We start from the raw sequence: 9521 nt of genomic DNA, 5'->3' as shown, positions 1-9521 counted from the left end.
TCTTTCTTTATTCTCTTTCTTTATTTTTCTTTTCTCTATCTTTTTCTCTCTCTTTATTTTTTCTCTCTTTCTTTTTTCTCTGTCTCTTTCATTGTTTTCTCACCTTCATTTTTCTGTCTTCCATTGTTTGCTCTCTTTCTTTTTCATCTCTTTTTCTGTCATTTTCTCTTTCATTTTTCTCTCTCTTTCACTTTCTTTTTTTCTGTCTATCTTTGTCTCTCTTTTTTCTCTCTTTCTTTTCTCTCTCTTTTCTCTCTCTTTTTTTCCCTCTTTTTCTTTTATCTCACTTTTTTCTCTCTTTCACTTTTCACTCTTTCTTTTATCTGTCTTTCTTTTTTCTCTCTTTATCGCTTTCATTTTTCGCTCTGTCTTTTTTATCTCTCTCTTTTTTCTCTTTGTTTTCTCTCACTTTTCTCTCGGATTCTTTATTCTGTCTTTCTTTTTTCTCTTTTTTTTCCTTTCTCTTTTCTCAGTCTATCTTTGTTTTCTTTCTTTTTCATCTTTTTTCTCTCATTCTTTTTTCTTTTTTCTCTCTCTTACTTTTTTCTCACTCTTACTTTTTCTCTCAGTTTTTCTCTCTTTCTTTCTTCCTGTCTTTCTTTTTTCCTTTCTCACTGTTTGTCATTCATTCTCTTTTCCTCTTTTTTTCTTTCTTAATCGTTATTGAGAATTTTCCCTCTAAGGATTGAATGAGATTAGAGTTAAAGAAACGTTAATGGCAATTAATAAAAGTTATCAAAGACCTACTTGAATGGAGCAAAATGTCTAAATGTCTGAATCGATCATTTCTGTTACAGTATTTCTGCACATGTTGGTAAATTTGGCTTCAGATTGAAAATTTTGTATTTACTAGAACTTTTGCTTGTTTTAACCCCGTTTCACTGATCCGTGCATTGTGGCTAAACTCAACATAATTTCCCTTTAATTTGGCCATTTAATAAGAAATCTCTGAGACAATCAGTACTGAAACAATAATTTCAACTTTATTAAGATCCCTCAAGTAACCAAGTATAATCCATGCAAACCAAATTAGTTACTACCCGCTTTGGATTTCAACCAACAGTGGTCTGTCACTGGAAGTGTCCAGGGTTCGATCCCTGTACCGTGTTATCAATTGAAGTTCTGCAACTGAGTTGTTCTGCTGTTCGATTCTCGCACAATTTTCTGTTTTTCATGTTTGTGATGTGACATTATTGATGATTCAATAGGTTTTTTCATGCCAAATATAGGTGAGATTTTCGGCCACCTCATGTCTATACTTTGCCTTCTCAACAGAAGTAACTCCTTTGTTCCTTGCTTCATTCAGGGTTAGCTGTTTAAAACATACCTTTGCCTTCACTTACACTCTTTACTTCAGAACATTACCACTGCCGGCAGGTCATAATTGTCCCTTTGTCACGAGGCAGCAAATTCTCAAGCAGGTATTATTTCCCCTTCGGTACCTGTATCCTCTTCTTCCCAGGGGTGGGTAACTCACATGTAACTGCTTTTATAACAGCTTCTCATTGTCCCTTTTGTCTCAAGAAACACTTTATTTGAGAGACATCATTGCTTCTCTCCATATTTAACAGGTTATTCTTTGTTGATTCTTTCAATCCATGAACAGTTTCAAAGTTGTGAAGTTCATATTGTCACAGACACCTTTATGTATCCATTCCCTGACAGGTAAAATAGTTAGAATCCTTTCTGAATAGAATTATAAATTGCAACTTTGTAGTAGATTTGTGGTTTAGTTTTGCAAAAATATTGGATACTCATTAATAATTTGCTCCAATATTTTATTGGAAATAAAGGAAAAAGATCATTTCTGCACTATACCTGAGCTATATATTATTATATTTGTTCCTCTTCTTTCAAGTTAATCTGATTGCAATTATGATCCTAGTTTGGGGGAAGTGTGGCCTTTCCAAATGTGTTACTCATTACCTGGTGGCTATGGCAGTGGCGGATCTACTGGTCATTATCTTCGATCTGATACTACGACAAATTCCTATTACATATCGGGTGGAGTTTCTTTTTGTGCATACTCTCCACATGTGCAACATCCATGCAGTTCTGCTTTATGCTGCCACAGACTGCTCTGTCTGGTTCACAGTCACGTTCACCTTTGATCGGTTTGTGGCCATATGTTGCCAAAAGCTGAGAAATAAACATTGCACCAAGAAAACAGCGGGAATGGTTTTAGGAACAGTGACTGTGCTGAGTTGTTTGATTAACATTTTCTGGTATTTCATGTACTACAAGCGATATTGGCTTTCTAATAGTCCATGGTTTTGTAAAGTGCCTCAAATTGTACTTGGTTCAGTTGTCTGGACTATTGCTGAATTGATGCATTACATAATAACGCCATTCATTCCATTTATTTTGATTCTACTGTTAAACACTTTGACAGTCAGAAACATTATATTTGCCAGCAGAGCTCGCAGGAGACTCCGGGCTCAGACAACTGGGGACAGTGTCAGTGACCCAGAGATGGGGAGTAGGAGGAAATCCATGATTTTGTTATTTATTATATCTGGTAATTTCATCATGTTATGGGTGGTGTTCATTGCTTATTCCATACTGAAACGCTTTGATTACTTGGGATACCCAGTTCCTTTGCCAACATTTGTAAGAGAGATTGGCTTCATGCTCCAGCTCCTGAGCTGCTGCACAAACACCTTTATTTATGCAGTTACCCAGAGGAAATTCAGAGAAGAGATTAAGAATGGAATAATGTATCATTTCACAAAGTTGGTCAAAGTAATGTGATGAAACGTCAAGCCAACGTTCAACATTAATACACCATTTTGTTAGATTATTGGTCCAATGACTGTTTAAAAACAATTTGAAGTTCAGATCAGTGTTGTCACCGTGACTGTTCCTGTTTTATTCTCTGGAGTGGTGAATCATGAGGAGAATAGCTTTACATTATTGGGGGATGTAGACCCCTGGTCAGAAGGTCAGACCGTGTCCAATGGAGTTCAGTCGGGATCAATGTGATGTGATGTACTTGGACAGGACAAACAAGGCGAGGGAATACAGGATGAACAGATGGACGGGAACAACATAGAATCTCGGTGAATGCTTCCCAACCTTTTCAGTCTCATGGCCCACTTCAATGAGGCAAATAATAACACGACACACCCACTTTCTCTGAAATCACGAGCATAGTATCAGATCCTTGGAATCACAGCAGATCAGAAGGTCATTGATGTGCACCATCCTTAATTCCTTAAGGTGTCAGTTGGGTGGATCAAGTGTTTGCAAATGCATGTGGAATACTTGCCTTTATTAGTCCAGATGTAGAGTTTAATGACAGAGAGGTGATGGTGGAACAACCTGAAACACTGATTCGATCTTATCTCATGTAAGATGTGCAGTTCTGGAATCCACATTTTAAAAGGGCTGTGATGGTACGAGAGAAGGTGGAGAAGGGAGTTACCGGGATGTTGCCTGGGCTGGAGAGTTTCAGTTCAAAGATAGATTTGGACTGACTGGGTTTGTTTTCCTGAGAGTAGGGGAGATTGATAGGGGATATCATTGATATGTGTCAAATTATGAGGGGCATAGATAGAAATATTTTCTCCTTGAAAGAGGGATTAATGACCAATGACGTTGATTTAAGTTAATAAGCAGGAGGTTTACAGGAAATGTGAGTAAACACGTTTCATCCAGTGGGTGGTGGGAGTCTGAAATTCACTGCCTGTATGTTTTCTGAACACAGAAACCCAGATCATATTTAAGATGTCTTTAGATATGCCCCTACAATGTCAAAGCACACAACGCTATGTGCCAAGTGCTAGAAACTGGGATTCGAACAGTAAAGTGAATGTTTTGACAGACACAGGATTAAATGTAGACAAAGACGGCGTGAGTGGGTGGAGTCAGGCTCACACATATCCAGGGCTTTTGCTTTTTACTTTCACATGTAGGAGACGAATTGTTTTGGATTTGAAGCTGCTATCATACATCTTTCTTATCTGTTGATGGAAAAAGCTGTAGTTCTCTCTCTGCTGCTGGGATTCATTCTGTTGGTGTTCTCTGTTGGAGACAGCAAGTGAGAGAAATCTCTGAGTGCTGAATTGGCCTTTGGGAAGGGTGTGTTTATGGGATGCTGCTATATTGGAACTGTTGGGGAGTAGCTGTTAAATAATATTTTATTATGTTAAGTATTTCAGTGGAGTTAAAATTATGTAATTTTTTCTTGTATTTCTTTGTATTTTAACTGTGGTGTAATAATAAAATGTGTTTTCCTGAAAGTTTGGGTGTTTGACCAAGTGAATCACATCTGAAATGCAGCACCTTACACAGACCTTAAAGAGAAATGTCGGGGTGACAGTAATGGAGTGAGTGTGAGGGATTAGGCGATCTCCGTGATATGTTTAGAGAGGGTTTGATCTGATCCATAACAAGGTTCACTGAATTGTTACAGCACAGTAGGAGGCCAATCAAATGTTGTGTCTGTGCTGGCTCTGAGAAAGAACAATTCACTTAGTGACACTCCATCGTGTCAGTTAATGACCCCATTCTCTCCCAAGTGTCTCTGTTGAATTTCCCTCCACCATTATCTGAGGCAGTGCATCCTGATACAAATGATTAGCTGCAGGATCATTTTGTTTTATGTCCCCATTGCTTCTTTCCCCAGTGGTTTCCATTCTGTGTTGATGTGTGTGTGATCCTGCCATCATGGGGAGCAGAGTTTGTCAACATTTCTGTTCGGATGCCTCATTATTTGAGAACTTAATTTAACCTTCTGCCTGAGAAGCAATGCCCATCCCTCAATTCTCTGTGTTCATGTCTCCATTGCAGTAAAAACCAGGCACTACACTCGGTGCCAGGAGATACTGTGTCTGATACCTCCCTGTTTCTCACATGCCCCTGGTAATGAAGCCTTGGGTTTCCAATAACTTCATGACTGACTCTTTGCCTCCCATCCTTCGAAATGCTGTGGAATCCAGGCCCAGTTGTACCAATCTCTCCTCATACAGCAGCCCTGCCCTCCCCGATATCAGCCTGGTGTACATTTGCTGCACTCCCTCTTCCACCTTTAATGACAATGGTTCAAACTGTTCAGGCCCTGCTTCTCCTGTAACCCCATTAGAATTGTCTGCTCTGTATTATATTGACCCTTTGTGACCCTCTGACCAAAATGAACCAATTGATACGTGTTATTGCCTCAGTGTATTAAATTCCCCAGGTCTCTGCTCGTCTCTGAAGGGTATATTTTGAGTCTTTACAAATGGGAAAGGACCTGATGTTAAGTGTGGAGGCAGCAGGAAGACTGGGAAGGATGAACATTTTTACAACCTCAGTGGGGGGGGGGGGTCACCCTCCCAAATGAATGAATGACCCAGATCCTGTGATCCCACACACAGACGCAGGCACATGCCGGCACACGCAGGCACACACAGACACAGGCATGGAGACATACACACAGACACACACAGAGACACACATAAAAACAACATGCAGACACACACACACGTAAAGACACGCACAGACACGCACACAGACACAGGAACAGTCACACTCACACAGACAGACACACAGACTCACACACACATTCAGAAACACAGACGCACACAGACACGCGCAGACACATGCACAGGCACGCGCACAGGTACGTGCACAGGCACGCACAGTCACACGCACAGACACACACACAAACAGACGCACAGACAAACCCAGACACACACACAGACACACACAAAGAGTCACACGCACATACAGACACAGATACGCATACACAGACACGCACATACATGCACAAACACACACGGATGGACACATACAAAGGCACACACTTACACGGACACACACACAGAGACACAGGCAGAAACACACACAGACACACACGCACGCAGATATACACACAGACATACACACACACATACAGACATACACACACATACAGATGTACACAGACATTCACACACACAGACAAACACCCACACACATACAGACACACACACACATGCAAACACACACACACATACAGACACACACAATCAGATATACACACATGCAGAGACACACACAGACAAACACACACACAGACACAGGCAGAGACACACACAGGTACACACACAGACAAACACACACACAGACATACACACAGACACACACTGACACACACAGACACACACACAGACGCATACACATACAGACACACACACAAGGACACAGGCACAGACATACACCGTTGCAGACACACACAGACACAGGCACAGATACACACCGATGCACACACAGACAGACACACACAGACACGCGCAGAAGCACACACAGACACACAGACACACAGACGCACACACACCACACACACACCGACACACACACACAAACACACACAGAGACACACAGACACAGACACACAGGCACACACAGTCAGAGACATGCGCACACAGGCACACACACACCACACACACAGGGACACCCACACACAGACACACACACACAGACACATGCAGAAGCACAAACACACACACACACACACACACATGCAGAAACACACACACACACACACAGACACACAGGCACACACAGACAGAGACATGCACACACAGGCACACACACCACACACACAGGGACACCCACACACAGACACATACAGACACACACCCACACACACACATGCAGAAACACACACACACACACACGCACACATGCAGAAACACACACATACAGACACACACAGACACACACCGGCACACTCACACAAACACACACACACACACACACACAGACACACAGGCACACACAGACAGAGACATGCACACACCACACACACAGGGACACCCACACACAGACACATACAGACACACACACACACACACATGCAGAAACACACACACACACACACGCGCACATGCAGAAACACACACATACAGACACACACAGACACATACCGGCACACACACACAATCAGACATACACACACACAGAGAAACACAGCCTGAGAGTAGGGTTATTCCAGAGGTGGCCTGACGTTCTGTTGTGGATCGCAGACAAATCAAATATAAAGTGCCCATATTCTACTAAATTCTGAATAGGTTCGACCCAGGGGGTGCAGAAGAGTGTTCACTTGTTCCCACATAAGTACCTTTAGAAGGCTTCCCTTCTCGTCTGAAACAAATGGTGTAGTCGATGGTGTTGTTGAGAGCTACAAGGGAGGGGGGACCTATGCAGTTGGTTGTAATTAGGGTGATACCAGTCCCTGAATGAGGTCAGATTATACCCTTCCAACTGTAATTCCCGTGCGTCATCAGGGTTAGCGGGATCACTGGAAAAGCTGTGACGCAGTAGCCATTCAGCCAATTTGTGCCAGTGAAAAGGTGTGGGCCACAAAGGGGCTCCTCCCTGAGTGGGTGGCATGTGGGCATATACCCATCAGTGGGAGTCTCTCCCCATTACATGGCTGTCCATCTTGGTCCCAGCTACTTTCATTCCCAGTCCTTTATCAGCCGTGGGGGAGTCCCCTTCAGGCAAATCAACGCACTCTCGGTAAGCCTGACGTCCCAGCAAGTGCAAACTTTGGAGAGATTTGGTTACCCCCTGTAGGTATGCCCCCACCTACTCTCCCAGTGTGTTCATATCGAGACTGTCGAGGAGGGGGTGTTGCCAAACTATCCCAGTTCCTCATGGGCTTCCTGTAAACCACCTCAGCAGGAAACTAACTGGTTTTGCTCGAAAGGGTGACTCTCATGTGGAACAGGACCAAGCATAGGACCTTCAACCAACCTAGGCCTGTTCCTGTTTCAGCTTTGCCAGCTTTTGTTTTTGGGTACGACTTGCCCATTCCACGCCTCCAGCCGCTTTTGGGTGGTGGGTACAGTGGAATTGTTGTTTATCGCTAATTCCCTGTAAATCCCCTGGTTAATTTTAGCCACAGAGTGTGGCCCATTGTCTGAGCTAATGGTCTCCGGGAGTCCATCGCGGGGGATTATTCCCCTCAGTAGTTTTTTTTACCACCGTTGTAGTCATGTTGTCCTTTGTTGGGATGGCCTCAATCCATCTGCTGAAGGCATCTACTATTACCACACAATACTTATAACATTGAACTCTGGCAAGTTCTATCCAGTCTAGTTATAAACAATAGAAAGGCCCACCAGACAAGGAGGTCGTCCCAGGACTGAAAGGCATCCCCTTTTCCAGCATTCATCTTTTTGCAGATCAAACATGCTTGTGCTCATTTCTCAGCCATCTTCTGGATGTCGGGGTGCCACCAAGTCTGTAGCAAAGTGCTGACCACTCCCTCCTTGCCTAGGTGTGTACAGCTGTGTACATAATCTACTAGGATCAGTAAAAGCAAAGGAACACAGACCTGTCCCCACAGGGGTCATCCACAGTTTGTTACGAATGTCTAGGGAGCACCCCATCTGTGACCATAGTCTGTATTCCTCTACAGGGACGTCCCCCAGTAAGTGCCGTATCTCTCCTACATCTGGCATACCCGTCCTTATCCTTTTTGTGATGAGGTGTTACTGTGAGCCCAATGGGACCAGGAAAGTGCAGTGTAAGGCTGCCTGCTCGCGTGTTGCCCTTGGAGACCCTGTCACCAGTGCAAGCAGAACATTTTATCACCTCTAGGCTGGATGATAACTATGAGGTCTGCAAAAGATCATACACAAAAACAGCGTTACTAATGGGTTGCCCCGTGGATGTTAAAAATCCCCTATGCTCCCACAACGTGTTGTAGTCATGGGCAATACCAAAAGCATAGCCAGATTCCGTACAAATATTGGCCGATTTCCCCTCTGCAAAAATGCAAGTCTGAGTGAGGGCAAACAATTCAGCCTTCCATGCTGACAGTGAAGAATCAAATGCTGCGTGCTCAATTATTTCAGGATCCATGGAAATCGCATTTCCGGAACATCGCTGACCTGTGGGCCATCCCTGTAAAAAGTGAAGTCTGCGTGTCCAAGTGGCAGGTCCATGGTATTCCAGTCCCAGTGAAATTCCTCAGGACTGCCTGAAGGTGTGCTGTAACCATGGGGCAGCTGAACAAACTTAGCTTCTGTGTGACCTTTAAAGTGTGACGTGGGGTCGTTCTGTTCATCCCTGTAATAAATAAGGGCTCTCCTCGTCTGTGTGCTGGTGTTCTCAGACCAGTCCATGTTCGATGTACATACCATGTTCGTGACACTCCAGGTGTGGTTTCAATCCTCATGAGTGTGGATTGGTCACTTTCCATCACCCTCGTCCATTTGTTCCTGCCACTTCGTAACTTCTGCTGGTGACCAGCTGCTCCTTGGATGCTGCCTGAACTGCTGAGCTCTTCCAGCACCACTAATCCAGAGACAAGATCATACAACAGAGGGCAAACAGATCCCGGGGTGTTGCATTGTCCATTTTGAATTGTGCGCTGGATGTACCAGGCAAGAGTTGGGCAGGTTTATCTCTACTACAATCCTGACCCTGATTTATTATCACGATCATCTCTTGGGGTTCCCACGGGACATAAACCTCAATGGTTGGTGGCTCATCTTCCTCATCTGCTTTGGTGTTCAGTAAGTGCCTGAAGGGGGAACATAGTTTTG

Source organism: Chiloscyllium punctatum, chromosome 21, assembly GCF_047496795.1.
Source record: "Chiloscyllium punctatum isolate Juve2018m chromosome 21, sChiPun1.3, whole genome shotgun sequence".
NCBI lineage: Eukaryota > Metazoa > Chordata > Chondrichthyes > Orectolobiformes > Hemiscylliidae > Chiloscyllium > Chiloscyllium punctatum.
The sequence above is the reverse complement of the archived record's forward strand: the minus strand, read 5'-3'. Positions refer to the sequence as shown.